The 23,576-nt window shown below is 40.8% G+C and overlaps 1 long non-coding RNA gene across 3 annotated transcripts in view; it reads right to left on the reverse strand.

The window, feature by feature from the left end:
* Positions 1-5,072: 5,072 nt before the first annotated feature.
* Positions 5,073-23,576, reverse strand: part of LOC125754022 (uncharacterized) — an 81,293-nt gene continuing 62,789 nt past the window's right edge. Inside the window, exons 4-6 of one of the 3 annotated variants that reach the window (XR_007407249.1) lie at positions 18,776-21,209; positions 11,295-11,401; positions 5,073-5,162 (exon numbers count right to left, since the gene is read on the reverse strand). This is a non-coding gene — a long non-coding RNA (uncharacterized LOC125754022). Of the gene's footprint in view, positions 5,163-11,213; positions 11,402-18,775; positions 21,210-23,576 lie in introns of those variants that run through there. The other 2 variants (XR_007407248.1, XR_007407251.1) reach the window with 2 other exon arrangements.

Raw genomic sequence — 23,576 nt, forward strand, 5'->3', positions numbered from 1 at the left:
CTAACACCTCCATTCACTTGCGAGCTCTGTACCAACTCCAGGTGGACTGACATTAAAAAATAATGTGCAGAATTTTATAAATTACATATTTCGTTTTGATAAACCGAACTACTGCAAAGCTAGTCCTACAACAACATCACATCGCCCCGCTTTGTGTCTATCTGTCACTGTCTCAAGTCTGTTTCTACAGAATAGTAGTTACACAAATTATTAATAGGAAATCACTGAAAGAAAGGGTTCAGAACTCAGATGAGTTTGGGAAACTCATATGAGTATGCTTCCTTCAGTGGGAGAGAAAGGAGGGGAAAGACAGTGCCATCCAGTGGTGACATGAACTCTGGGCTCACCCATAGGAGTGGGATGCATATACAGGCAAAGGCCACTAGTGGAATGTGCTGGAGTGGACTCCAAGAAGGATACTTCTTTTTGGTAACCTTGGGCACCCTGCAGGAATAACCCCCAACCCTCCATACTAAAATGCATTTCCAGTGCTATATGAAGCAAATCTAAAAGCTCCCAATAAACTCTTAAAACTATTTCCCAGGAAAATCCCAGGAATAGAAGGCAATCTTAAAAGGAGGCTTAAAATTGTCGGCAAAAGCCTTGCAAAGAACAGTAACAGATGCAATATGATTGTATTGGGTGATGATTCAAAACCATCACCTACTTTTCTCCTCTAAGGTAGTTTTGTAAGTGAGAAGTTGGTCCCTAAATCCATCGGTTGAGAATGTCTTCATTGATTCCAGACACAACTGCATTATAGGTTCCCCTCCATTGAGTAATAACTCGGGGTATAAAGAATTCATTATCCAGGGAAAGTGCTGACTCTTTTGAATGGTATTGGGACATGCTCCCTTCCTCTTACCTTTTTAATTATCACTTTAATAAGAATCCAGTAGTCGGCCAAACTCCTCTGCTCAGGCAGGCCCAGAAATGCTCTAAAGAGCTGGGAGAAGAGTAGGAAAGGAGGGGGAGAAGACAACTTTTTCCCAAAGTGAATAATGATTCATGGCTCTGCTTCTTCATCATACCCCAACATACTCAAATGTCATGAACAAAATTCACCCCAATATTTAAGTCACTGTTGGGGCATTCATGAGACTTAAGGAAGGGCAGGGACCCTTCCAAGCAATTGGGAACTATCTGATGGATCGCTGCCACAACGCCCGTGGGCCTATGCTAACTCACTTGGTTAGTTTAACTAGAGATTTGGGCTGGAAGCTTCAAGAGTCAAGTTACAGTTCTTGCTCTGCCACTACCCAGCTGTGATAAAGGGCAATTTCCTTCATTCTTGGGTACTTCCATTTTCCAATCTATAAAATAAGAAGGTTTATACCAGATGATCTCATGGAGTCTTTTGGCTCTACTCCTAGCCACCAGACCATGCTCTGTGTAAAGAGGAACCACATCTTTCTTGTTTACCACTATAAATCCAGCTCTGAGTACAGTTTCTAGAACATAATGGATGCTGAGTATTTTTGTTTTATTAAGGTGTAATTGACTGACAATATTGTATTAGTTTCAGGTGTATAACATAGTGACAATATTTACATACATTAGGAAATGTTCATCACAAAAAGTCGAGTTGCCATGTGTCACCACCATGCAAAGTTATGATATTATTGACTATATTCCCTATGTTGTACTTTTTATCTCCATGTCTTATTGTTTTATAACTGGAAGTTTATACCTCCTGATCTCCTTCACCTAGTTTGTCCATCTCTTTACCCTCTCCCCTCTGGCAACCACAATTTTGTTCTCTGTACCTGAGAGTGTTTCTGTTTGTTCATTTGCTTTTTCAGACTCCACAAAAAGTGAAATCATATGGCATTTGTCTTCCTATGTCTGAATTTTCATTTAGCATAATACCACCTAGGTCCATCTATGTTGTCACAGATGACAAGATTTCATTATATATATATATATATATATATATATATATATATATATTTATTTATTTATTTATTTATTTATATATAAAACGTAGATATTACATCTACTTTATTCACATATCAATATGTATGTATATATCATATATCAATATCATATCTATATCAATAGACAATAGGTTGCTTCCATATCTTGGCTATTGTGAATAAAGCTGTGATAAACATAGGGGTGTGTATGTCTTTTAAAATTAGTGTTTGCATTTTCTTCTAATAAACACCTATAAGTGGAATTGTTGGATCAAATGGTAGTTCTACTTTTCATTTTTTGAGGACCCTCCATACTGTTTTCCACTGGGGCTATACCAATTTATATTCCTACCAACAGTGCACAAGGATTCCCTTTTCTCCACATCTTTACCAACACTTATTATTTCTTGTCTTTTTGAAGACAGCCATTCTGACAGGTTTGAGGTGGTATCTCATTGTGATTTGCATTTCCCTGATGATGTTGAGCACCTTCTCACATGCCTGTTGGCCATCTGTGTGTCTTTGGGAAAATGTTTATTCAGGTCCTCTGCCCATTTCTTAATCAAATTGGGGGGGGGGTGATACTGAATTGTAGGAATTCTTTATATATTTTGAATATCAACCCCTTATCAGATATATCATTTCCAAATATCTTCACCCATTCAATAGGTTGTTTTTCATTTTGATGACAGTTTCTTACACCTTGCAAAAGTTTTTAGTCTGATATACTCCTGGATTTTTGGTTTGGGTTTTTTTTTGTTGTTTTGTTTTGGTTTTTTGCTTCTGTTGCCCTTACCTGAGGAGATGGATACCAAAAAAAAAAAAAAAAAATCACTAAGACTGATGTCAGAGAACTTACTGCCTATGTTTTCTTCTAGAAGTTTTAATTTTTTTTTAATTTATTTATGATAGTCACACAGAGAGAGAGAGAGAGAGGCAGAGACATAGGCAGAGGGAGAAGCAGGCTCCATGCACCGGGAGCCCAATGTGGGATTCGATCCCGGGTCTTCAGGATCGCGCCCTGGGCCAAAGGCAGGCGCCAAACCGCTGCGCCACCCAGGGATCCCTTCTAGAAGTTTTATAGCTTCAGGTATTCCACTGAAGTCCTCAATTCATTTCGAGTTTATTTTTGTGTATAGTATAAAAAAGAGGTCCAGTCTCATTCTTTTGCATATGGCTGTCCAGTTTCCCAGCACCATTAATTGAAGAGACTGTCTTTTCCTCAGTGTATATTCTTGCTTCCTTGCTTCTGTTCTACTGATCTATGTGTTGTTTTCGTGCCAGTACCACACTGATTTGATTACTACAGCTTTGTAGTATAGTTTGCAATCCAGGAGCATTATACCTTCACCTTTGTTCTTTCTTAAGATTGTTTGGGCTATTCAGGGTTTTGTGGTTCCATAAAAAGCTTAAGATTATTTGTTCTAGTTCTAGGCATTTAGAAAAATGCCATTGGTATTTTGATAGGAATTGCATTTAATCTATAGACTGCTTTGGAGTATAAATTTGCTGAATGTGTGAACACTCAAATAAAATGTGAAGTTCAATCCAAAATATGCAGCTCATTCATAAAATTCAAGACAATGCTCCTCTTTTCCCCCAATGACTAAGATCCCTTTCATTTTTGTCTCAATTTTTTAGATAAGATCTCAAATTGCCCTCATGCTAGATTTACTTAGCTGGTACATTAAAAACCACTGTGACCTACCAGAGGTAACATAAATCCTCCAACAAGGACTTTTAAAAAGAATCTAGTTAGGATCCCTGGGTGGCTCAATGGTTTGGCCCCTGCCTTCGGCCCAGGGCGTGATCCTGGAGTCCCGGGATCAAGTCCCGGATCGGGCTCCCTGCATGGAGCCTGCTTCTCCCTCTGCCTATGTCTGCCTCTCTCTCTGTGTGTCTCACATGAATGGATAAATAAAATCTTTTAAAAAAATACAGAATCTGGTTATAGTCTAATGTGCTAGACTTATTCACTGATGACAACATAAGTCACTGTGTGGAAAACACTGTCTAGTAATGACTTGTGATTAGAGTTTCACAGCATGAAGAATCATTCCATTAAAAAAAAAAAAAAAAAAAAAACGTTACACAAAGGTTCTCAGCAGGATAAAAATAGACAGGGCTGGCCCAAGGAAAATTGTGAAGGTCAGGCATTTTTTCTATATTTCTAAAGTCCCCTTTCTAACCCCTTCTTTGAATTCAACAAAGGATTCATCATTTACCGTATTTGCAACTGCAAGCCTTTAATCTTTTATTGTGCAATTAAAGACATATGTTTAAAAGAATTTCAGCAATAGAAAACAGATGGAGAGATCTTTGGCAGAAGGGTTTGGTGGAAGTCAAGGAAGCACCTCTCATGCTCCACTACACCTAAAATTCATCTTCAACCTAAACTTTTGCTGTAGGAACTTGTCCACTGCATTGTGTTCTGGTATTGAAGTAGAATGGGAGGCAGAACACTTAACGAAAAGGAACAAGAAGATATCTTGTCTATTCCCATTTTCCTGCCACATCTGCCCAGAGTGATGGTCCAGGACGCACTCTGACTCAGCCCTCTCCCCTTCCTGAGGCCAGTACAATAGGGACAACCTTGTACCCTCATAAGAAGTCATGAGCTACTTTTCTCCTAACCTTGCCCCTGAAGCAACCTCAGTTTCTAGAGGTTCTTGGTCACTCAGTTCTTTTGAACTAACCACAATATGGTATAGGGACTCTGTTTTTCTGAACAAGATCCATGGACTGACTCATAATCTGAAAAGAACAAAAGAGACCTGCATCATAATATCAGAGATGCCCCAACAGGGAAGAATGCCAGGACACTTGGTGCATTAGGCTAGGGCACTGAACACAGGGCATTAAGATCGAGAACAAGAGAACCTGTTCTCCTTGTAAGACCTAGGGTCCATCTGAGTGTGATTATATTCATGGTAATGATGGTAACAATGAAAAAAAATATAGCACCAGAAAAAAACTATTCATAATAAGACCAATTCTTAATACTAGGGAACTAAACAATGGGAGAAGACAAGTTTTATTTTTACTATAAAATCCACACTAAAGGTAATCATTTTAATACTAAATATAACCATATATCCATGAAAGTATGGCCAAATACCAAGCAAATACAACAGAAGTCATATGTATCTTAATGTGATCAAATTTTATTATAATCCAATTAAGTGACAATGCTTAGCTGAACTGTTTAGTCTTCTTTGCTTGTGACTCATGGTTGTCAAATCTTACCTAAAGTAATAAAAGACAACCTTGTCTAAGAAACCTTGATATTATTTGATTTGTCTAAATCAACCTCCATATCCATACCCCCCCCCGAGATATTCTATAAAACATACACTGCTTTATTTTAAATCTCTATTATTTTATGACTTGGTACTATATCCATATTTTAAAATAAAATTAAATGTATTGCTTCAGAATTTTTGAGGGGTTACAGTTTTCTTTGGTATGGGCAGTATAATGTAGTATTTCAGGAAATTAACAATATCATCAAGTCAACCTGAGTGTGAATACCACTTATAAAATGTGTGAACTTGTGCTAAGAGGTTACTTTACCTCTCCATGTCAGTGTGCTCTTCTATAAAATGGCTACAATAATTGCTATGACTCAATATTACCAACCCAGGGTATATAAGGTCTGAGGCTCATAGATTTTCACTCATCTGAGTGAAATCTCCTGTACAACTCTCTGACCACAGTTGTACAGATCATTCCTGCTTATTCTGACTTTTTGAAAATCAAAATGTGAGCGATAATGCTAAGGGAAGTCTAAATGTGTAACCAGGATATCAGATACAAGGAGTGTTTAAAAGGGAACAAAATTGTTCAAACTGCTTTACCTACGCTGGTCCAAACATGTGAAGACCAATTCTATTTCTGAAGATCTTAGTCTATCTAGGAGTTCTTTTAATTTATACAAAGTTAAGGAGTGTGCTCATTGATGTAGGTAAACTGTATCTCAGTTATTACAGTTTTTTTCCAGTTCTATTTATAATTATAGCTAATGATTCCAGTTCATGAGACTTGAAAGACTAGAAACTATGCATATATCAGTCAATTTTAAAAAAAAATCTGACATAATTATTATTTTTCCCCACTTTACCAATGTTGAAAATGGGGTTCAGAGATGCTAAATGATGTACCCAGGCTCACAAAGTAAGTAAGAAATTTCAGGCAATAGCAAACAAGTGCAATGCTATTTTGCAGAACAGTGGGACTGTCATATCAGTTCTGTATGACTATAATGGATTATCATTCCTATCAATGAAATTTGAATTACCAGTCTCCTTTGAAACAAAACTAGCAATTCATTAACTTACCCTATGGCAAAGGGTACTCATTAACAGAATGGGAAGAAAAATAACTAAAGATCACTACAAACAATAAAAGAAGTAAAATAGCAATGGTGATGGTGATGATGATGATGATGATGATGATGATGATGATGATGATGTAATGATAACAAGAAGAATAAGGAAAAATAAAGAAAAGCTAGTATTTCCTTAGACTTTTTCCAAGTGATTTTGTGGAATATCCTTCACTTAGAGTCCTCCAAAAAAGATAGATAAATGTGAAATATAAGATACTCATCTCCCAAGAATGGCAGCTGAAATATTCTGCTAGACAGTGAGCTCTCACAGGCTTCACAAATACAGGAGCAAACCATGTTCACTAATATGTTTCTCAATTTTGGCAAGCATGCAAATGTTTTATGGATGTGGTCATCAAAAAGTCATTGTTAATACAAGACCAAAATCCTGTGACCACTACAGCTTTGGTAACAAATCTCCTTCAGGACAATATCCTTTGCTGTCCAGTTTATGGAAAGTGATTGGTTTATGACTACTAAGTCTATCCTGAGATAAATTTAAAAGATGTTTTTCATACTGGCCTTGAAATGAACTCATACTTTAATAAGCAAGGGCCAGGACCTGAAGCTCCTCCAAGATACTTCCAGTTCCATGAAATGCAATTACAACATATTCATTCAATAAACAATGATTATGTGCTGATGATTTGCCTAGGACTGTGCTCTTACTGGGCTCTATGCTGTCAAAGGTGCCAGTAAGTGAAAACATGGTCCCTGTCTACAAGGCAATTAAACATCATGGACTTCGAGCCATATGTTACTTATTGCCAACCCTCTCTGGACTCTCTGAGCCAAAGAGGACCCTCCAAAGCCTCACAGCGTCCTGGTAATGGTATTCATAGATGATAACCACTACTCTCGAATCTCTTCCACTCATCAGTTCTCCAACCCTAGTCCATTTGTATGAGCTCCCACCCCAGTAGGTACAAAGCTATATCATTCAGAGTTTTTTCTGAACTTCTCCTTTTAAGTTGGTTGTTCTGCCTCAAACCAGAACCCAGCTTTTCCCAGTGAACTATAGGGCAGGCACCAGGTTTTTGGCACATTTCTGAGCAGGAAATAGAAAAACAGAAAGGGATACAAAATAGTTGAACACCGTGGCTTATATCCCAGCACCACAGAACATTCTGTAGACTGTTCATAGCCATAGTCTGAGCTTCAAGCAAAGGCTCTTCTGTGCTCTGTGAACACACCAGGCTTCCTTCTCAGGATCTTTGCATCTTTGCTCCCCTCTGCCTGGGACATTTCTTCTACTGCTTTCAATTCACTGTTCAAATTCCACCTTTTCAGAAATGCCTCCCTATCTAAAAGATTAAAACCTTCCCATCACCCTTTCTTCTCTACCATAATTTATTTTTTGTATCACCTATCATCACCAAAAAACAGACACAAACATTTGTTTGCTTATGGTCTGTCTCCTCCCACTGGACTATAACCTCCATGACGATAGGAGCTTCATATGCCTTTTGTTTTCTGTTTATTGCCTAGTTCCTGGCACTTAGGAAGCACTTAATCAGTATATATTGAGCTAAACCAAAGCAATGTATAAGACAAATCAAGACGTTTTTAAGCCCAAAGATCAATTACCTAAGCAAGGTGGCAAAATTATTTCTAAAAGCTGGCTTTGACCAACTAGATTATTCAAGACTTCTCTTTTCTTCTTGGCATCTTGCACCTTGCAACCCACCAGCAGAGTGTCAGGAAGAATTTGAGAGGGCTTATTGAAGGCTACAATTTGGATCCATATATCCAGGCTCAAGGTCAGACTGTGGTAAAACCACAGTCAGGCTGAGTGGCTGTTGACTCCACCACATTCCACAATTTTATCATAACCTAGAAATGGAGATTAACTGAGGGAGAGCCAATTAGCCAGGACACTCAATCGCTCTGACCACAACCTATTTTGAAAGTTAAATGTCTTATGGAATCTTGTTTTCTTGCTCTCAATTATCTAAAGCAGGGGCACAGGGAAGTTAAATGGTTTGCCCAACATCCCACAGTGTATCAGCCCAGTGTACTGGGCTTGGAAACCACTAGGTTTCCGTATTTCCTGCTTACCACCACTCTGAAACAGGGCACCATGCTGAAGCACACAGTAAGTTCAAGTCCTAATGCTGTAAGGCAGGACAAAGGAACCACACATATGTACACACACACACACACACACACACACACACACACATACACCCTGCATACTACAAGATGGATGCAGAGTTGACCTTCTCAAGTTTTCTACAAAGATGGCTGAATTTATAATTGGAAAGCTTTTTTAAGAACATCTTTTCAATGTTTACCGGTCTGGAAATACCACCAGGGAGCCCTGAGGGGACTAAATCTCTTGCTCTCCAATTTCCCATGGTCCCAAAACAACCCACATAATTGTACACTTTTCACCCTTCACCCCCCCGCCAAGGCAGAAATGTCCCTTAAGAAATCTACTTCACCGATAACATAGAAATGATTGAAGGTGGTTTTATAACATTCCATAGCATCTTCCCTCAGAGAGCAAATTTCAGCCATTAGCACAACAGTCAGAAGATTAAAATGAACAGATAGTTGGAAAAGACTTGGAAACAACTGGGAAAAGGTAGGTGAATAATATATTTATACCATCTTCCTTCCCCCTCCACCTTCCTCCCATGACCTAGCAAATCTCTGATTACCAATTCTCCATTAGAGACCTCTCTATCACCCTCTCAACATCTTCAAACATCCATGTGACACACAAGCCAAACATCTCAATCCCATGGTTGATACTGATGGGCCCTTTATGTCCAATTAAAATCAGTACTTTTTACTTGGGTGGTTAAGAGTCCCTACAGTCTGGTCTTCCTCTATCATGGTGGTCCTCAAGAGGGGCCACTGTGTCCTCCAGGGTACATTTGGCCCTGTCTGGAGACATTTTTATTTGTCATAACTGGGGACATGCTACTGCTGAGGTTCAGGGTAGGCCATCCAAGAATGCCCCACTTCAGCATATAAATTATTTTGACTGAAGATAATTAAGGCCAAACAAACTCAAGAAAAGCTTTTTTACCTCACCTTTAACTGCCTAAAAGAATTTATATATCAGAAACAGATAATCTATTTTTTACATGAAAAAAAATTTTCTGGTGGCATGCAAACATTTGTTCTGCTCGTCTTCCTATAAATCATCTTCCCTGTTTTGAAGTCTCAGGCCCTTGACTTTTTCTCCTTAGCTCAGGATGGCATATGAACCTCAATTGCCTCCTGAGAACCTCTTATTTCTTTGTGGAGCTACTGTATGTATGTAATTAAATTTGGTTTTCTCCTGTTAAGCTATTTTATGTCAATTTAATTATTAGACCATCCAAAGAACCTATAAGGGATGAAGGGAAAAGTTTTCCTTTCCTATACTACCTTCTGTTATCTAATGAATCAGAGGCCAGGATGCTGCTGAACACCCTACAAAGCCCAGACCAGCTCGTTCAACAGAGTTATCCAGCCCAGTGTATCAGTAATACTGAGCTTGAAAAGCCTTGTGTAGCTCTATGGAGAAACTTCTACAACTTTCTCTCCACTTATTTTTTCACAGCCAACTCTTCAATAGATGACTTGCAATTCCCTAAACATTGCTCGTGTGCTCAAACCCTCAAGACCCCATGATGTTGTGATTTATAAGAAATATACTTTTGGTCTCTGATTCATTTCTGGCACAGAGTTCCTAAAACCCTTGGAATTTTCCACGTGGAGAGAGTGATAAAGGTTAATAGTGACTTTTGAAAAACACCTAAGGAGGGGGGGGGGGGTGTTGCTGGAACTGACCCTATGATTAGAGGTCCCACCTCTGACCTCCAGGAAGTGAGAGGGACTAAAGTTTGAATCAATCATCAATGGCCAATGATTTAATCAATCATGCCTATGTAATGAAGCTTTCATTAAAGCCCAGAATGAAGGGGTACAGAGAATTTCCAGGTTGGTGAACCAGAACACTTCTACTTGCTACCATGCCAAGCTCCAAACTCCTAGAGGACAGAAGTTCTTTTGCCCCATGTAGCAATTTATCTGGCTGTTGATTCTTATCTTTTAATATCTTTTGTAATCAATCAGTAATCTAGTGAGTGAATGGGTTTCTAAGTTCTGTGAGTTGCTAAGCAAATTAACTGAACCCAAGGAGGGGATCATGGGAACCTCTGCTTTATAACCAGTTTGTCAGAAGTACAGGTAACAATTTGGACTTGAGATTGGCATCTGAAGTGGAGACAGTCTTATAGGACGGTGCCCTCATCTGTGGGATCTGATGCTGTCTCTGGGTAGATAGTGTCAGAATTGTGTGGAATTGTAGGACATTTAAGTGGTGTTACAGAGAATTGCTTAGCTGGGGAATGGGGAACCCTACACACACTGGAATTGGGAATCAGAATTTCACCCTCTCTGTGCTCTCTCTTCCCCTGTAAACCCTGGGGTCTTTTATTCAGCTGCCACATTTCTATTTTTTCTCTAAGGTCCAGCTCCTCCTTGAAAATTTCCTGAATGGATATATTCTTTTCTTTTCAAACAATGGGTGTATTCTTGAGTGCTTTGGTATTCCTCTTTTACAAAACTTATCATATGTAATCTGGAATTATATACTGTAGGCTCCAAAAAATTAAAAACTTTGTCTTGTTTATTCAAGACTCTATCACCAGTGCCTACAGTGGTGCCTGGAGCATAGCAAGTGCTAAATAGCCTTTGATCATGTGAGGAATTACCTCTGCTCTAGACACTTCACTCCTGTCAGAATGAGGCTTTCTAGAATTAGAAACATCTCCAGTTCTTTTCTGAATCCTTACATTACCCTTTCTACCTAGAAGATGCTTAATAAATATTTGTTAAATGTCTGAATAAATACACATATAATAGGGTAGAAACATTAAATATTTAAATGCAAAAATAAATACAATGCAGATATTACTTAAATAGACAACTAATAAATAGGCAAAAATAAAACGGGGTTCAGGCTGTAGAAATTAAGTTTTGTGGGGAGGGACCTGAGTGGCATAGTTGGTTAAGCATCTGACTCTTGATTTTCACTCAAGTCTTGATCTCAGGGTTGTGATTTCAAGCCCCATGTTGGGCTCCATGCTGGATGTGGAGCCTACTTAAAAAAAAAAAAAAAAAATTAAGTCCTAGGCGACAATTCACCATCTCAGCTTTTAATTATGTCAGAGAATTCATGTCACAAGTATGTCCCATTGTCTTACATTTCCTCATCTTTCAAAAGCACTGAAATGCACATTTAAATGTTAATTGCTCATCTGGAGAGCATATGTCAAAGAAAACACGCAAAGACAGGATGTACCTTGGCTGACTATGCCCGAATAGAAATTAATACATTGCCTGAAACACGGATTTCAGCTTCTAGTGACACACCATAAACCTTTTGCAACACAGAGATGCTAATGTGTAGACTATGACCAAATTATCACAACGATAGTTAAGAATAGAAAAAACGATGGGAGACAGCAGTAAATTTGTGTCCCCTTAATAGAAATTTTACATTATAACTAACATATATAATGTGCTCATGTTTGTCAAAATTTTCACATATCCCATATCGAGTGAAGATGGAGAAGAACCCATTATAATTTCCTAGGGACTACTTTTTTTTTTTTAAGATTTATTTATCTATTTTAGAGAGAGAGAGTGCATGTGCACTTGAGTGGGGTAGGGACAGAGAGAGAGACTCTCAAGTAGACTCCCTGCTGAGCGCGGAGGCTGATTTATGGCTCCATCTCCTGACACTGAGAGCATGACCCAAGCTGAAACCAAGAGTCATATGTCCAACCAACTGAACCACCCAGGTGCCCCTGGATCACATCTTTTTATTCTTGGTGTGGCATTTCAGAATTCCTTGTCTTTCTTTTTTTTCCAGACATACTGATTCCCTCATTTTTGCCGTTCTCATAAATTTTGACTTTTACCTCTTCCTCATCCTTCTATGGAATCCCTAGTTCTCTCCCAAACTGTGTAGATGGAAAGAAAGAAACTCAACAATTAGGACTTTCTATGTGTCAGACACCTTGCTAAGCACTTCACCTGCAATATCTTGTTCACTTCTTAAGAGAGCCCTAAAACCTAAGAGCTGTTATCAGCCCCATTGCCACGTTGGGAAATTGATGCTCAGAGAGTTCTAGGAAATTGTCCAAATCACACAGCTTAAGTGATTCTGAGTTTTTAATTATTGTTATGCGGAGCCTCTGTGACAATTTTTAAATTCTTTGAATTCATTTGGCTTCTAGCAAGTATTAACTGGACACCAGGAATGAGCCTGGCTTTGTGATGATTTTGGAGAGAAAATGGAACCGACTAAGGCAAGTGGCCATTCCTTTTAAGCTTATAGTCTTTTGAAGGTAAATGTTAATCAAATTATCATAATAATGCATTCAAATTTACAAACCAGGAAAGGCTGCCCTGGTGAGATTTTTCCAGCTGATCTGAAGGATATATAGGAGTTAATCGGGAATGAGGAGCTGGGATGGAGAATGGAGTGGGAAGCATTTCAGAAAGAAAAAAGAGCCCCTACAGAGGCTATAGGGGGAAGGAGCATGGCAAGGTCCACAACTCAAAGGGGCAGTGAGAGGGAGCACAGTGCAGGATGAGGCTACAGGGCAGATGGGGCCAGGTTTAGTTTGGGTTCCCCCACAAGCAGACTCTGAGATGAGGGTTGGGTTCAGGTAGTTTAGCAAGGAGGCATTCCAGAGAGCTCCTTGAGGAAGGGGGAGAAGGAGAAGGAAGAGAGGAATGCAAATAGGAGGGCAGTGATGAGCAGGTTTCTGCTGTGAGCTCTGTCCAACCAGGGACCTCAGAAAGACCATGTAGAACATACCTCAGATTTGTCCCTCTAAGGGGAAAGAAAGGTGGACCATTGATCCCCCAACTCCCACTGTTTCAAGGGGTGCTCCTGGAACCCTTACAGTGGCCCCCTGGAAAAGATAAAGCTGTTTGCATGCAGAGGAACTACCTTCCAGTGTAGAACATAGGTGGAGCGCAGTCAGCATCTGCTACAGGCCTTAGGGGACTTCACCTTGTAACCAATGGGGAGCTCTCAGCAGCCCTCACTGGAGGGAGGCAGGAACCTAATCAGATTGTGGTTTGGAGCATCAAGTCTGTCTGCAATGTGAACTGTTGGGAAGAAAGCGAAGGCGGTGCCAAGAGACAGCTAGGAAGGTTATTGAAGTGGCCCAGGGCAAGCTGCATAATTTGTAGAGACCCATGTAAACTGATACTGTGAGGCTCCTTGTTCACAAAGCAGGATAAAAGTGCTTAGGCATTAAAATATTGAGCTATTTCTTTTTTCCTGCTCTCTACTTGTCCTGGTGTTGTGCTTTGCACTTGCTATTTATTAGCTGATGTTAGTGTTTATTGATTAAAACAGAGCAGAACTATGTACTATACCTGGTACATTTAGAAAGCAATTAAAAGAAAAAAGGTAGAATCACTAAGCTATTCAGAAATGCGCCCACCCCCCCCACCCCCCCAGAACTCTTCTCTATTTGTCTCCTGAGGCTGGCACACAGAGGGGACATTCACCAGGGCAGGGGCCCCCATCTAAAGCTTAGCTCTACAAGGGCCGGGGTGGGGGGAGTTGATCTTGAGAAGGAGCCTATTACATTTTCCTCTAAGCAGCCTGGCAGCTGCACTTCTCCACACATGTCTTGCCTAGCCAGGGGACAGTATATATCTGAAAGGACCAAATCTTGACCCCACCCCCTAGTGAATAGGGTGAGGTTCAGGGAAAAGGAAAGCTGTCAGTCTCTGGATCTTCATTCTCACCTGTGTTTCCCTCTGACAGATGAAGGAAAACAGGTAGATGTGAGGAGAGCATGAGATAGACCAACCAGCCCCTGAGAAAATCCAAACTGCTGAAGACTCTGATGGATATATCAAAAGAAAATTGCAAATCACAATCACATGCAGAATTGTTAGAGAATCTGCATTTGTAAGATAGCATTACTGTAAACCCCATTGGAATTTATTTTTCTAAGCCTAACAAGAGGAAGAATAGGCATGTGGATTCAAAGTCTCTCTCTTGTTATTTCTAATAATTGGCATCTGGCACTTTAGTCTGATTCAGGCCGGTGCCATAGGCTCCCACCAGAGTCTACATAAGTCAGATTCTAAAGCTGAATGAGGGCAGTCCCAGGAATTCTAGCAACTGTTCCTGAGTAACAATTCTTCTCAAAGAAAGGGCACACCATACTATACAAAGCCCTCTTCCCATTCCGTATATCCTCTTCCAACCCCCAGCCACATTCTCATAAATTTAGACCTACCTTGCCCAAGAGACATAAGAAGGAAAGAATCAGATCACTTGCTAGATGAGTCTGAAAGTCACCAGAGTGGTTACAGGAGGTCACTGTGCCAAGAGGGCTCTGGGGAGGCAGACACTCACACTAGGAGGCAGGGTATCGGATGAGGAGATGGTACACTCTGTGGTGAGCTAACAAGTACCATCATGGCAATCAATCCTCCACTTTCTTTTCACAAAGAAATTGAAACCTAAAGATGTAATAGGGCTTGCACAGTCACAGAGCAGAGCCCTAGCTAGAGCTTGGGTAGCTTGTTTCAGGCCTGTTCTTTCCAATCCTACTTGCTGAGGGACCTACCAAAGATGCCACTGGAATCTAAGAAAAGCCACTGTGGGAAAGTCTGCTTTCAGGACCATGACACAGACAGCAGGACCCCCCCATTCTCTGGAGCAGGGCTCTAAATGCCTCTGTCCTCATTTCCATCACTCCCATAACCAATGCCAAATAACTCCCCTCGTGAACTCACTTTCTAATGCCAAGCTTGGACAAAAACCCAACTCCATTTGGCATGCTAACATGTAGGAGAAGTGGAGAAAAACTCACCTATAAAAACATGCTATGTGCATAGCAGTGATGGTGGAAGAGAAGTAAAAATAGTAACCAAAAAAAAATAAAATAGCTTTTCAGTTCAGCAAACATTGACCAAGCACCTAGAATAATCCAAGTGTGCTAGACACTGTGTGTGGAATGTTGGGAGGGTGGCATTTAAGATGGACTTATCTGGCTCTTGCCCTCAAGGAGCTCACCATTGTGGGGGGGTGGAGATGAGACCATCTCTCTAAAAACTGTGCTATAGCTCATGGTGTGGAACTTGCTCAAATTGAAGCAAAAGAGGTCAAAGTGGCCTGGAACTCACTTTCATTACTTACACAAGCCAGCCACAAGAAAAAGTGCATTTCAGAAGCAAACCCCAAACACAAAAAAAATGTAAAAATGTCATGGGTGTGGTAATTGCTGGTGTTCTTTGATTTTTTTTTTCTGACTCTACTACATAGAATTTTGCTTCTTTCAGTTTGTTCAGTCCTGCTTGTAAATAACATCTGTCAACCATATGCCTTTCTGCATCATCAGCAACAGAGCTCTAATGCAGAGCCATATGCATGCGGCTGTAGTAGCTTTCTCAAGTCCTCCAGGCTCCCCCTCTCCCTTGCCCATTCTGGTCACTGTCCATGACTTGACCCAAATCATTCCTGTCACTTGGCAACAGGTGGCCTGCAGAGATCTGGCTTTCTGACATTGAGCTAGAGACCACCCTGAATCATCTAAGGAGGGAAACGAACAAGTGAAGGGACTGCCCCCCACCCAAGCTTTCCTGTGGTTAACCAAAACCTCAGTTATTTTTAAGTAACTACCAAAGTCTGCCCCATGTGTCATCATGATTTTGACACGTGCCACCACCTTTGACAAAGGCAGTGAATATGCAGCATGTTCTTTGGGAAGTGCTGTCTGCTCCTTTGACACTTGTCCCCCAATAAGAATCATGTAAGAGTAATAAGCATTTTAGGAGCTCACACAGAGATGGGCTTTCCCATAAGCAAGCAGACACAGAAGTGTCTTCCTTGTCATGTGCTATACTAAACCAGGAATTCCAGAATTCCAACCAGTCTCTACTTGGGACCAAAGAGCATTCCTAGCCACAGGCTGAGGAAAGACTTAGCAGAGCTATCCATCTTCATGGTCAAAACATAGGTTGACCCAGCTCATAAAACTATGATCCTAGAGATCCAGGCAGAGGAAAGATGGATCCTCTGTATGTTGAAACAGGAGCTACTTTTTCATGGCATTTGTAGTCAGCCTGACTCCCTGCCCCAGCCGCAAGAGAACCCCTGGAGCCGTGGTGTGCAGGTCTGCCAGGGGAAAAGGCAGACAATGTGATCCCCTCCAGAGTGCCCTAACCCTCATGCCCTAATCCCAGCTTGGCCTGCAGTTGCCGATGTCCTTCCCTGGGCTACTTATAGTTTTGACATATTTTCTGAGGACTTTTATCTCTCTGCTTTAGCATGAGTACACTTGTTTAAATGATATTATCTATTAAGTAAATGTTTATTCACATCTACCATGTTCCAGGCACTATTATAGGCACAAAAGATGATGTAACTGACCTTCTAGAGTTTATATTCTAATAGAGTGGCAGAGGATAAATAATTGCATAATAAAATAAATAATATAATAAAGAGTCCTCTGTGCAACATTTGACCCTTATTCACACATTTAAATCCTCAGGAAAATCGTCTGAGATAGGTATTATTAGTTTCACTTGACCAATAAAAAAAATTAAAGTTAAGATCACACAAGCCTAGAAGCGATAGCACTCAATTTTGAACCCATGTCTGTTTGACTCCAAAATCCATTATTGTTCCACTTCCTGTCTCTCCTCCTGCAGTAAGGGAGCACAGGACAAACCTCTAAACTTTATGGAGGGAGTTTATCTGAGTTCCAGTTGCTCAGCATTTTTAAACATCCAGCAGTGTTCCCAGCATGAAGGCAGTGATGCAAGATGATCATACTAGGTCTTAGGATAAGGAATGTGAATCTTCATTATGCTTTACATTATTTTTTTTTCATTATGCTTTACATTATGTTCCCCTCTTTCATCCCAAATACCTACCTCCACCCACCTAAACATAGAACTGGAGACCAAGTTCTGATCTAAGCCCTTTTAGGATCTTCATGGCATGCATCAAATTCCCAGCCAATAGATGAAAATCCAGGAGCTCCTTTATAGGACCTGAGTTGCCCTCCTGGATACTAAATGGGAAAAAATAATCTTGCTTTTCCAATACTGCTGGCTTCCAAAACATACCAGGATGCCATAATGAATCATAGCAGACGCCCTCCATTGACTGGGTTGTTTACTAGTCCAGGGCATGGGTCCTTGGGTCCAGAGGCAGTAAATAAAATAGAAACATCACTGGACCTAAAATCAAAACATCTAGGTCAAAACCTATCTCTGCCACCTGCCACCGCTCGTGACATGGTCTTGAAAAAGCCTCCACGTTATAATGTGTTTTTTTTAAAGTTAGATGTGGCTTTATATTTGAAATTTGTCTCATTAAAATTGAGACAAAGTATGTCTTATGGCTATTAATTAAACCTCTCTTATTTCTGGAAGGAAAACAAAAAGCCCTGCAAGATTGCTAGTGTGTTGGTGGTCCCCCAGAGTGAAGTCCCTTAAGTCCACATAAGGTAACAACTCCACCATGGATAATAGTCACCCAGAGATACTAGAAAATAATAAAGGAATCTTCCTCTTTAATGTCCAACTTTCCGTGTAATTTACAATCTGTTGTTTAAGCGCTCTGTCCTTGTGGTGACATCATAGGCTCATGTTTACAATCATTTTATAAATGAACACACCGAGATTGAAAGGGTTAAAAAAAAAGTAGCAGGGGGACCGTGGACTGAATAGTCTCCATTTCTACAGACTGTGGAATCTAGACATTTAATACAACTTAAGAGGCATAGTATTTACCTCCTCAAAACCACAGAGTGTATGGAGCAGGAGGTGCAGGGAATGGAGACCCGTGGGAGAGGCAGGAAAGTGTTAAAGTACCAGTCGTGGAGAGGAAATGAAATAACCTGTCTACCTCCCTGACGCTTTCAAGAGCCTGTCTGGGGCCAGCGGCCTCAGGAAATGCCAAGGCTGTTTCGTGCCTTCACCTTTGGGCTGTTTTTTACTGCCATTCATTAAGGAGATCTTTTCCGTCAGCCTTATCATCTCCCTCTTGGCTCTTGGTCAGGTTGAGTCAGACCTGGAACACTTACTTTCACAAAGACTAACCAATCTTTTGTTTAGACACATATGTCTTCTACCAAAGCCATGCTGACCAGGGTCAAGGAAAAGGTCTGTAAAATCCCTGGTGTCTTGTACAGCCAGCAGGACATGACAGGCAGAGAGGGCTTGAGAGCAGGGAGACAGAATTGTGGGGAGCTGGGAAGAAGTTGACAGTATATAATGTGAGCAATTGGAAGCATTTTGAACCCTCTTTGTTTGAAAACTCTTAAGGGGACCAGTCTGGAGAGCATCCCTGAAAGTGTTGACAAATACAGACTTTGTTCATCCTGTTCCCTCTACCTGGATCACTTTCTGTTCTTCATCTCTGCTTCCTTTTCTCCTGGTCAATTTTCATTCATTCTTCAAATCTTATGCTACAACTCACCTCCTCAGGAAAGCCTTCTCCGGTCCTGCAGGCGAGGGCAGGTGGCCTCTATACACTCTTTATCACATCCCATCTCTTGCCAGTGTAGCACTCGCCAGCATCATAATGAAATCATAATGTGCATGGCTTTTGGAAAATGACCATACTCATTAGTCACTGGGCATTTTGTAAATTATCTCATAATTAACCTAATTGTAATTTTTAGACAGCAATATTACACAATGAAAATAATGTATGAAATTATTGTTAAATTAATAATGTGACCCTCACTAGTGTTTAAGCTCTTTGGGGGCAGGGACTGTTGGGGCCTGTATATCATTGGATTCCCAGAGCCTTACACTGTGACTGACACATAGGTGGGGGTCAAAATATGTGCTGAATACATAAAGAAGTAAATGCATGAGATCATACCAAAGGCTCTGGTAATAAGTGAGAAAGCTCAAAGAGTAAAACATTCAGACAGAGAACAGTTTATCCCAGTGCAGGCAGGGCAAGCAATATCCTGATGCCTCTGTTTCAGCTGCTCAAGGGTTCCTGGGGTGGAATCTGCTGCCCATGTCATGTGTCCTCCCTGCACATAGAACTCCTCTTAAGCCTTATTCCATTCTTGCCTTTATGAGCAAGGAAAAAAGAAACTGGGAAGCCAGAGCCTTGGTTGTGCTGTACATTTCCCTTTTGAAAAAAATGGTCTTTGCTCATTTCAGAGAAATTTGAAATTCATTTACATTTGAAAAATAGCTCATTGTGAGAGAAAAAGACTGTCAACCAGTGAATCAGACTATGGTTTTGGCAGTCTGATTCATCCTTCACAGAGTGCATGCTCTAATGCATTAGCTGTCTTTCCATGACGTTCATCACCAAACAAGTAAGATGATGTGTGTGTCTGTGTAGATCTGGTCCCCTCAGAGATGGCATTGGCTCAGGGAAGGGAGAGGTAGCCTCACTTTGTAATCCCAGTACCTATCATGGTGTCACAATAAATGCTGTTGAGATGACTAGATGCATCAAGTCAAGAGGTCCTGGAAGGGTCCTTTATTAAACCTAAAGTATCCTCCATCTGTCCCCCTCACGGGGCATAAATTCTTCCTTGGGGAGACACTTGCCAAAATGGCTTTCAGTAGCTCACTCTCTCGACATTCATTTTATCACAGCCCGGGTTCTCCCCAGCTTCCTCCCATGCTGCCTACCAGCTCAATAAGTCTGCTCTGTACTGCTCAGCACTATTTAGCCCTCTCACACTATCCCTCTCCCCACTTGCTTTTCAGAAGGGTCTTGAAAGGAATATCTCCTCCAGACGGTGCTCCCTGCCACAGTTGTCTCAGATGACTGCATTTTCCTGGTCACAAAACATCCCCCATGTACAACATCTTCCTGGGCAAGCATTTATATAAAGATAGCAAACATGTTATGTGCACATTTCCATTAATAGATTGTCAAGAGTCAGCCTCTGGCGATCTTTCATGAGCTCAGTGGAAGTATTTAGTAGAATCTACATTAGAAGATGCTTTTTAAAATCTGTCAGTTTAATCAACATTCTTAGCCCATGCATCAATGTCATAGTAAGGAGATAGCCAAAAGCCTTGAGCACTGGTGACCTTAACCAATATCCTCCTGGTGCTGTGGTGATGTCCTTCCATTTTCAATACATCTTCACTTGATTCCAGCTCCATTTCTCTTGAATAGCCTCACTTATTTTAAGTCCTGGGTCTTTGGTATTTTGCACTGTTAATTATGTTTCCAAATAAATAGGCAAGCTGGGATTACTTAGACCAGTATCTGCAACCATTTGGAGTTATAGTTCAAAGATCAAGAAATGTAGAGGGGATCTTAGAAGAAATATATCAAGTTAGCCAAATATAGGCCAGATTCTATGAATAAACTCCTCTGGGAATACCACTCAGCACAGGGGCTAGTAGCTTACTAGCTGAAACCCTCCTTCTCTGGAAGAGTAACAACATGAAAAAGAAAAAGTATTCATCATGTGAACGGTCTGTGGCAGGAGTGGCCATCAGCATTAGAAGAGAAGTTTCTACTTTCCTTTATCAACACAACTCCTTTTAATGCCAACAATGTGCTCATCAGCTCTATTAACAAACCACCCTAGTACTCTACTTACCCACGTCATACCAGGCTTACCCTCCTCAAATATGATCACACTGAATGTTCAGAGGGAATCAGTTAAGTTCCTGTAATCTGGCCTCCCACCTCTAGAGAACATTGTGTGTGTTATCATTTCTCCCACCCTTTAAGGATGGAAAGTCAAGAGAATAGGTGGCCCCTCAGACAGATGACCTTCTGTGTACATTCCACAGTGTTCACCACATCATAAGGGGCAGGTGTTGTCCTTCATTCTTGTGATGTGTGCGGCAGCCAAGCACCTCCCAGCCAAAACAACTCATATGGTAGTGTCTCCATCTCGGTCTGGCTGTTGATTCTGAGGATGAATGAAAGGCGAAAAGGTGCATGGTGCATAAGAGAGCTCAGTAAAGGTGAGTTTGACTTTCCTGCCTTCAGCACATAGAGTCTCAGCAGCCCCCTTCCCACATAGGGACTAGTACAGAGTGATGCACTAGCTTGGCCATCGTCCACATACCCACAAGGAGGGGAGCCAATAGACAGGCATCAAGGGATTCAGGGAGGAGAACTGAGCAAACATCTCTTATGCACCATTATCGGACTGATATTGGCCATTTTATAGACACAAACACAATATTTAGAAGGATCTCAAGCAGGTTATATCTGCATTTTGCACATGAGGAAATCGTGATTTAGAGGAAGCAAGTTAACTTTTCATACAGATAGAATGTGAGTCTTTTTTTGTCAAAGTCTTTGTTTTTGCCCCTAAAACCTTACTGAAAAAAAAAGAAGACTTTTTTAACCTGTGTTCCAAACTCAAGGGCCTGGAGAACAACCAGATTGGAAGTTGATCGTTGACCCAAAACGTTTTCCAGACATTCTGACAGGCCATCAATATGTCACCACAAATGTCTAGGCTCCAGAAACTAATTTTAAAGTCCAAAGAAAAAATTGTCTTAGAAATATGCTAGTGATACAAAGGCAAAATAAAAACTAAAATCCTTTTCTTGATGCATTCTTAAAGTCTTTTTCTTTAATACAGAGTATGGGGGTAGTGAGAGAGAGAGAGAGAGAGAGAGAAGGAGGGAGGGAAGGGAAGAGAGTAAAGGGGAGAGAGAGAGAGAATGAGACAGAGAGAATGTTGAAAGGGACTTGAAATGTCAACATTCTCGGTAGTGTTGGGAACCCAAACACAACAGACTTAGGTCAGTGCCTAAGAACCAGAAAGGCCAACTGACGAGACAATAACCATAAACATGACCTCTTTTAAAATTGATGTTGCTCGTGTCCCTGGGAGAATACAAAACATAAAATCAAACAAAAACTATGGCTTGGCAATGATTCTGACTTTTAAGAGGATTAAATAAACGAGAGTTTGGGTCACAGAAAGCAATGGTCGTTCTTGGAGTTTCAGGAGCGGCAGGACACATTTTGAGATATTTTAGCAGGACTCAAGGAGAGCTGAAAGCTCATAAATTAAGTAGAAGAAAGTAGTTGACCTTGAACCAGTGAATACTTTGGGAGTGGAAACAAACACAAAAATAATCAGCATTCCTCTTTACTGGTGGAAAAGAAGCCAACCAACAGTGCTAGGTAGCTAGAGCATCGGGGTAAGAGTTTTATGCATATGCTCCCATTCTCCAAGTCCCTACTTGGAAGATGATGCCACTGGTTAGCAGCCTATGTAGAGGGTAGGTCCCTGCTGTGTGGGCTTAACTTCCCAGTTCACATCAGAGAATATCTTACCAGGACCGGGAACTCAGGGCCACAGAAGTGCCGCTGAGAAGCCATCCAAAGGCAACTTATGTTCCCTCACAGACTTGGCAAACTCTGAAGGTCACATCTCGATGTGACCTAAGGACTACAGCTTCCCCCATGAACTTTAATTCCCCTTTCCCCTGACTTCCTCCCACCAGTCTCAGCCCAGTTCAGTCCCCCACTTCAAAGAATTTCTTTTTTTAAAAGCAGCAAGGCTGATCCTTGTGGCCCCTCTGCCATATAAGGCTTAGGAGAGGAAAGGCGGGAAGAAAAGCACCTCAAGTATTTGCTGTGTTCACTTTCAAAGGGCACCCTGTTTGCAGAAGGGGTTATCTTGTGTCCACATACTTTGTTTTCCCTTGGTCTGAAGCAGGAATTTGATGAGGCGAGTCTGGGTCCCTTTCAGTACCACAGAGAGATGCTTTTCTGTGGGGACTTGTGACGAAATTAATTTTTTTAAAAATCATGTGCCCACAAGACTCATCTGTGAGAAGGGGGATGTCCAGAAGCACCCCAGCTATTTTGGGTGGATTGAGGGATCAGAGAGTTCCAATTTTCTCTTCTAGGTACCAATGTAAAACAACAGAGAAAACCATGACAGTTCTCCTATATGATTAGGATACTGATCTACACAAACAATAGGAATAAGGCATCAAATCAAAAACCATGAGCCTCTTTTCTGTGAGGAAAATTCAGGACCTTCCATTCTTTTCCCCTTTTAACATACATGGAACAAGCACATAGAAAGCATTCAACGAAGACATTGAATTTCAATGAGCTGAAATCAAAGCACAGGCACACATTTTCAAGAGGAAAATAAACACTTCATTTCTCATTTGAAAACCACAGGGACACTTTACTACAAAGTATCTCAGAAAGGGCATACATAAATCCCCCAATATTATGGCACAGCTCTCTGGTTTTGCTAAATTCTCAATGGGTGTGCCTCTTTCCTGTCAGGACTTCT

This window comes from Canis lupus, chromosome 30 (assembly GCF_003254725.2).
Source record: "Canis lupus dingo isolate Sandy chromosome 30, ASM325472v2, whole genome shotgun sequence".
Classification (NCBI taxonomy): Eukaryota; Metazoa; Chordata; class Mammalia; order Carnivora; family Canidae; genus Canis; species Canis lupus.